We start from the raw sequence: 6,716 nt of genomic DNA on the forward strand, positions 1-6,716 counted from the left end.
ACAGAATGAGGTCAGAGTGGGGCCATAATCTATCAAAGGAATATAGGAGAATTGTCCAGAATTATCTTTGTGTGCCCTGGTACTTGACACTAAAGACAGATTTTATCAATGTTAATAGAAAGAGCCTTTTCGGTTTCTACTCCAATTAACAGACACCTAGAACCCCAATGTTGTTAAATGTAAAAAGCATCATCCAAAATCCCAACTTTTGGTATTAGGCATGTAGATTTGCCACTTTAAATTTGCCAAGTAAGTATAAAACTGCCTCGATCCAGTGGTTTTGGCTTTCTTCAATTGCCTTGAATTAAAGAAAGGAAAGGGCATTGTGCTCAACAAGGGTATCACATTTCTCTCCCTGAATTTACCCCATGGTGTTTTGTCAGTTCAGCCCAAGTGGCATTCCTTTAGCTTGGGTTCACAGCCTTTGCCTATAACAAACCAGAGAGTTGAACATTTCCTACAAGGCTGGATCCTGGCTCACAGCTCTTTTAGTCAAGGAAAAACAAATGACCGTGCTCTCTTTCGCCAAAAACAATTTGCAAACCCATCATCTGCCCAGAAAATAAATGGAAAATAAAATGCAACAACAGTCTTTTCTGTGTATCTATCTGATAAATGTTAATTTCCCATGAACAAATGGTTGGGGGTGCTTGCCAAGATGACATTTTAATACACATGTAGCAGCCCCATGCACACAACAGCAGAACAAGCCCATATAATTCCAGTCAATTCAGGTGAGGGATAAATACATCAAGCTGGCAGTTTGGCATTGTCTAGACTCCAAAAAAGTTTGACTAACTTTTTCTTTTTCTTTTTTTTTCTTTTTTTTTTTTTTTTTTTACAAATTAACAGCTTCATTTGGCCTTGTATAAAGATAGCATCTTTCACTCTACAGCCCGCTGATTCATGAACTCATCTATTTAACAAATATTTATTGTGCATCTATGACAGGCTCTGTGCTATTGTAGGCCCTGGGCAAACAACAGTGGACAAAATAAAGTCCTTGTCCTCGTGGTGCTTACTTTCTTGTGAACCTTATATTACACATAATGCTGGATGAAGAAGTGTTCTTATTCTTTTATGTAAATACCATTGCTTTATGTAAATGTATTTGGTTTTTGAGTAGTCAAAAAGAACAGACATCATTAGGCTAGTTGTTTCTGAGGGTGCACATTAAGATTATTTGTTGCCTCTATGTTACTGTCAGAGGGAGATCTGTGTCCATTACTGCTTTACTTCATTATCCATATAATCATACAAGAAAAAATTGAGTGATTTAGGTAAAAACCAAATCAGGAAAATTAGAACAACTTTTTCTATAAGGTTTATATTTTCCTTATAACTGAAGCATACAATATGACGTGTGAATGCTGGTTTTTCAAACACCATTATCAATCTTTTTGCCTTTCTACATCACCATTAAATTAAGGACAAGGATCTAACTTGTAAAATAGGCTCATCTCAGCACACATTGTAAAAAACTAAGAAACAAAACCTCATGAAATAGAATCTACTAATATTTTTTAAAGGGAATAGAAAAAGCTTAGTATTTGTGTTTTTCTTGATTAACAAATACATGCTCACTCTAAGATGCAAATAATATAGGAATGGATACATCAAAAAGTGCTATTCAACAGGGCGCAGTAGCTCATGTCTGTAATCCAGCATTTTGGGAGGCCGAGGCGGGTGGATCACTTGAGATCAGGAGTTCAAGACTAACCTGACCAACATGGTGAATCCCCGTTTCTACTAAAAATACAAAAAATCAACCAGGTGCGGTGGCAGGCAGCTGTAATTCCAGCTACTCGGGAGGCTGAGACAGGAGAATCGCTTGAACCTGGGAGGCAGAGGTTGCAGTGAGCTGAGATTGTGCCACTGTACTCCAGCCTGGGTGACAGAGCCTGACTCTGTCTCAAAAAAAAGTGCTATTTATATTGATTTATAATGTTTACAGATCTAAGTAATTGATCTTGTGATTTACATATGGTTCTAGAACATTGATCATTATCATCAGATTGCTCAACCGGCTAGGACATTCCTTATTTTATAATACTAATAGCTTCTAAAATAACATTTGATATACTCAGAACTACCTTCTAGAGAGAACATCCAGTGCTGAATAAGAATTCCATTTGAAAGCATGGCTCTTCAAACGAGCATTTACAGTTAATGCCACCCTGAAGAAGACGGAGCAAGACATTGACCGTCTGTTTTAGAGAATCACAGCATGTCAGCAAGAGTCTCATAGATCATCCCATGAAGTGGGTAGGGCAGGGGGAGACTGTAAACAAGGCCCCAGGTGACTTCTAATACACACACACACACCCCCCTCGAAAATTACTTATTTATCCCATTTTGTCATTTCACAGATGAGAAAATTGAGGTCCAAGCAAGTAAAGAAACCTGTCGAGTCATGCATCTAGGAAATGCAGAGATTGGATGAGAACAGCAGCATTCTGACTCCCAATCTGGTCTTTTTCTACTCCACCAAGCCACATGAGAGGGCACCTTTTACACGTTAGTGCAGAACAACTCAGCTTTGATTTGTCCCTAAGGTTAAGTGTCCAAATACGTATCTGTTTTATCACAAGCTCTCAGTCTAACAAAAGGACCTGAATGGCTTTGGTTATTGGTGGTAGTTTTTTTGTTGTTTTTGCTGTTGTGTGTTTTGCTTTTGGAAAGTGGAGAGAAATTTAACTAACACCTAAGAAAAAGTATCATTGTTACTTGACAAACTAATGGTCATACAGGTCTTAAAGTTTAGAGTGAAAGAAAAATAGCAGTTGGATCAATCAGGCACCACACACACACGTGTGCGTGCGCACACACACACACGCACACCCACACACACCCATGGTGATACAGTGTTCTACTTCTCTGTGTGAAGGCGAGTGGCTCACTATTAGAATGTTTGAGGAGAGAGAACCCCAAGTGTGCTCAGCCCTGGGCAGGAGGAGAATGTGTCACTTTAAGTCCTTTTCTCTTTAGCTGAGTCATGGTACAACCACGATGGTCTCCAAAAAAAGTGTCTCCAGCCCTCCACAACCAGGGAAAAGGTCACCAATAACACAGAGCTCAAGCAGTTGGGGAAGTGGGTGAAAGGGAGAATAAAATGTCTACAATATAACTGAAGTCTCTTTGCACGTTCATCTAAGTTGAAAACTTTTATCCCAAGACAAACTTGCCCCTGCATTGAGCTGTGTTGAATATAGCTGCATTCAATGACGTTAAATCTGCCATTTCTGCCACTAGTGAAGATGAATGTCAATACACTAAACTCTACACTCTTTTATTTTATAAGAATTTAGAGTTCAGAATATCTTCACTCAATGTGTGCCCAACTCTAAAGCTGTGAGGAATAATATCTGCTCTGTCAGATCCTTGATATAGTATCAAGCAAGAATAATGACACAGATTATAGGAGACTCATTCTATTCTCTGTATTAACAAAATACAGTACTCTTAAGTGTTAATATATGACTCTTAAAAAGTATATAACTGACGCTGATTGACTCCTACTACTTGCCAAACATTATGTTAAGTGTTTTATGTCAATAGTTGTATTTAATCCTCACAACTCCATTATGTTGATGCAATTTTACATTTGGGGGCACTGAGACTTAGAACAGTTAAATACCTGCCCTGAGGGCCATAATCAGTAGGCAATGAAGCTGAAATTCAAACCAAAATTAGTATAACAACAGAGCCTGTGCTCTACTCACTCTAATTTGACTCACATCCCAGCACACAGATCTACAGGACACACATCCTAACATAACTTAAAATGTGCATAAGAAATTGTAATTTAGTTATGTGTACACTTTTGGCAGAAATTAACGACTAAAATATTGTGTGTCTCAAATTCTGGATCACTTCAAACTGGAATTCCCCCAATGATATCACAAAAGAGCCCTCTGATGACCCCCAAAGAATCACACACTGGAAGTTTCCACAAATGCCAACTCACTCCTTGGAGTTGAGTGAGTAAAGATAGATTGAGTGGTAGTGACTTAGACTAAACTAGTTGATGGCTTTTATTTTTCGGGTAGCCAAAATTCTTTTCCCCCGGTATCCAAGAAATATTTTCACAGCAATGACTTAACAACTTAAATGGAAATATTGAATACACTTTTTTCTTTAAAAGAAAACTGCATATCCTCAGCTTCTTAATCTCAAGCCACAGTGAATACTAATGCTAGCATTGGGGCTGTTTTCTGAGCCACTGGCCTACCCATCTTGTGCTTTCCTTGTCTTTAATTTGATTGCCTTCCTTGTCTTTAACAAATGACTCTGCTGTCATTTGTTTCCTATTGTGTTGCATCTGATGCTTTTACTCAATAAAACTAGAATGTGTTCTGTGATGTTGTTTTTGTTGAGCACAAAATTCAATACATTATCAAGAGAAATGAAACTGAAAGGAGCAAGTCAAGATCGCAGACCTGCATTTTCTTCTGGGGCCACAGTTGCTGATAAATGATGCAAAAATGCCCTCGACAATCTATTCCAGCTACCTTTTGATCTGAAGATCTATGAAAATGAAGTAGTTAGGGGAGGTGGTAGGGTAGCTGTAAAAAATTTTCAATTGTTATTAGAATAATTTTGCATCCGCAAGCTGGCAAACACTATTCACGTCTCTTTATATTGCTCATTTTATGGTGCTCCTAAAGAAAGTCTCTTAAAAAAAGGAGAAGAAAAAAGAGGTCTGACTAATGGAACAAAAGCTACATCACAGTCTAGTTCTATCATGTTTTCTCATCCTTAGTAAGATGATGGTTCAATTTTGAATAAAGATTAATTACTAGAATGTGGTTAAAGCATAGTCTAGCCAAATTAATTTTAAAAATGAGAGTCCAGCTATTTTTATCTTATTCTTCACATCCCAGATGATTTTAATCAGTAAATTTCATAGCAGTGAATATTTTTTAAAAGTATGCATGGCCATTGGCTTTTATCCATTCGACATCTCTCTGAATTAAAGTATCAATATTGGGAAACATAATGAGTCTCGCAGAGTGACCTTGCTGACCTATTTTTGACAACATGATTTCGGCTCCCTCATGGCTTGTGATGATGGGTTCCTGGTAACATTATCCTTTATGACAAATTTAATCGAAGCAAGTTAGACTTTTAAAAACAAGTTGTGTATATAAGCTTAACTAGCTTGCTATGCCCTCTTTGGTGCTTGGAAAACCAGGCACTGGGTGAATGTTTTTCAATTGCGTCTATAACTTAGTTTTTCCCACCTACTGACATAAACAATCCATCTTAATCCTCCCATTCTAGCTGCATATCGTTTTCCAAAACTAAAGCTATATGCCCCAAAACCTTTGCCTTCTGTCATGTGGCAGATGACATCTTCCACTGACAGAGAATAATAAATTTACACTCAACGCGCATGGGGAACCTGAACACATAAGCTCCCCACATGCAGAACTATTTCCAAGTGACATTCCCTTCTCTCTTTCCCTCCTACTTCAGTGATGCAGAATACCCATCATACAACAATTAACAGTCCTCCTTTAGGGGGATGCTGAATGGAAAGAAAAGAACAGGAGAAGGACACCTCAATCCAGGCAACGTGTTAACAAAAACCCCAGAGCAAACCCACAGTCCTTGACAGATACCCTGATAAGATTCCCAGGACACAGTACTGAGGAAAAGCAGATTCTCCAGTGGGACACATCTCACATGCCAGTGGCTCCTGGTTCACCCAGCCACATGATCTGTGCCAAAATTCAGATTTAACGCAGTGTCCTCCTTAGTCCCAATGTAATTCTATTTCTAGTTTTGCAAGCCTTAGCTCTGCAAGGCATCAGTATTCTCTTACCAAAAAAAAAAGTATTAGCTTAAATTCTGGGCCATCTATCACTCATATCCTTTGGTTAAGGACTATACCCAGTAAGGTATTTTCTGTTGAAGATGCCCACAGCAGTATCCACCCAGGAACCTTGAAATGGAAGCAGAAATGATTGCATGGGTAACTTACCAGCTCCTGAGGTCTGAATGGCTGCAGCAGCCCCACTCCTTTACCTGATCCCTGCTCTCTCTGTCTCTCTCCCTCTCTCTCTCCCTCTTTCTCTTGTGTACAGATTGCAGGGAACTTAAAGAACTCGCAGGGACAGTGTTTCGAATGACTTAAGAAAGAGAACAGGAACAATACTTCGTTCTCTTTTTCTCAGATGAGTACCTTCGGGAAGAAGGAAGGAAGGGAGGGGAGAGGGAGGAAGTCAACAACCCTTTGCTTTCCTGAAAAAAAATAAGGAAACAGAAGATAGACATCTCATTTTCTCTTAAACAAAATGTTGGAAGGGGCAAAAAAAAAAAAAATCTTTGAAAAAAGGAATTCCTCAAATATGCTGTCTGCCCTGGGAGTTTTAAAGAGATGAAACGCCTTAGTGGCCTGGCCTGTCCAAACAAACGGTGTTCCAGACAGGCAGGCTCTCCTGAGCCCGCAGCCTCTGCTATCTGGTTTGCAGAACTGACACAGCCGAAAGGGAACAAATCATGTCATGTCGACTTAGAGCAAGGGAGAGCTTGGCCTGTTGTGCTAACCGAGGTAAACCTGCAGCCTGTAAGACAGTGTCGGGGCTGGTCAGCCAGGACTCCTGGCTTTTCCTAGGCCCTTTGAAACTCCAGCATTGCTGCAATTCCTCACTGACTCTAGATCCTCAGAGTTTTTCCAGGATCAAATAGCAGATTTATGCCCACCGAACTTT

General features: G+C 39.3%; 1 protein-coding gene across 1 annotated transcript in view; it reads right to left on the reverse strand.

Annotated features, from left to right (window-relative positions):
- Positions 1-6,158, reverse strand: part of ZNF366 (zinc finger protein 366) — a 67,252-nt gene extending 61,094 nt beyond the window's left edge. Inside the window, exon 1 of the mRNA XM_025389441.1 lies at positions 5,987-6,158. The gene's annotated coding sequence lies outside the window, so the exon portion shown is untranslated. The remainder of the gene's footprint in view (positions 1-5,986) is intronic.
- Positions 6,159-6,716: the final 558 nt, after the last annotated feature.

This window comes from Theropithecus gelada, chromosome 6 (assembly GCF_003255815.1).
Source record: "Theropithecus gelada isolate Dixy chromosome 6, Tgel_1.0, whole genome shotgun sequence".
Taxonomy (NCBI): domain Eukaryota; kingdom Metazoa; phylum Chordata; class Mammalia; order Primates; family Cercopithecidae; genus Theropithecus; species Theropithecus gelada.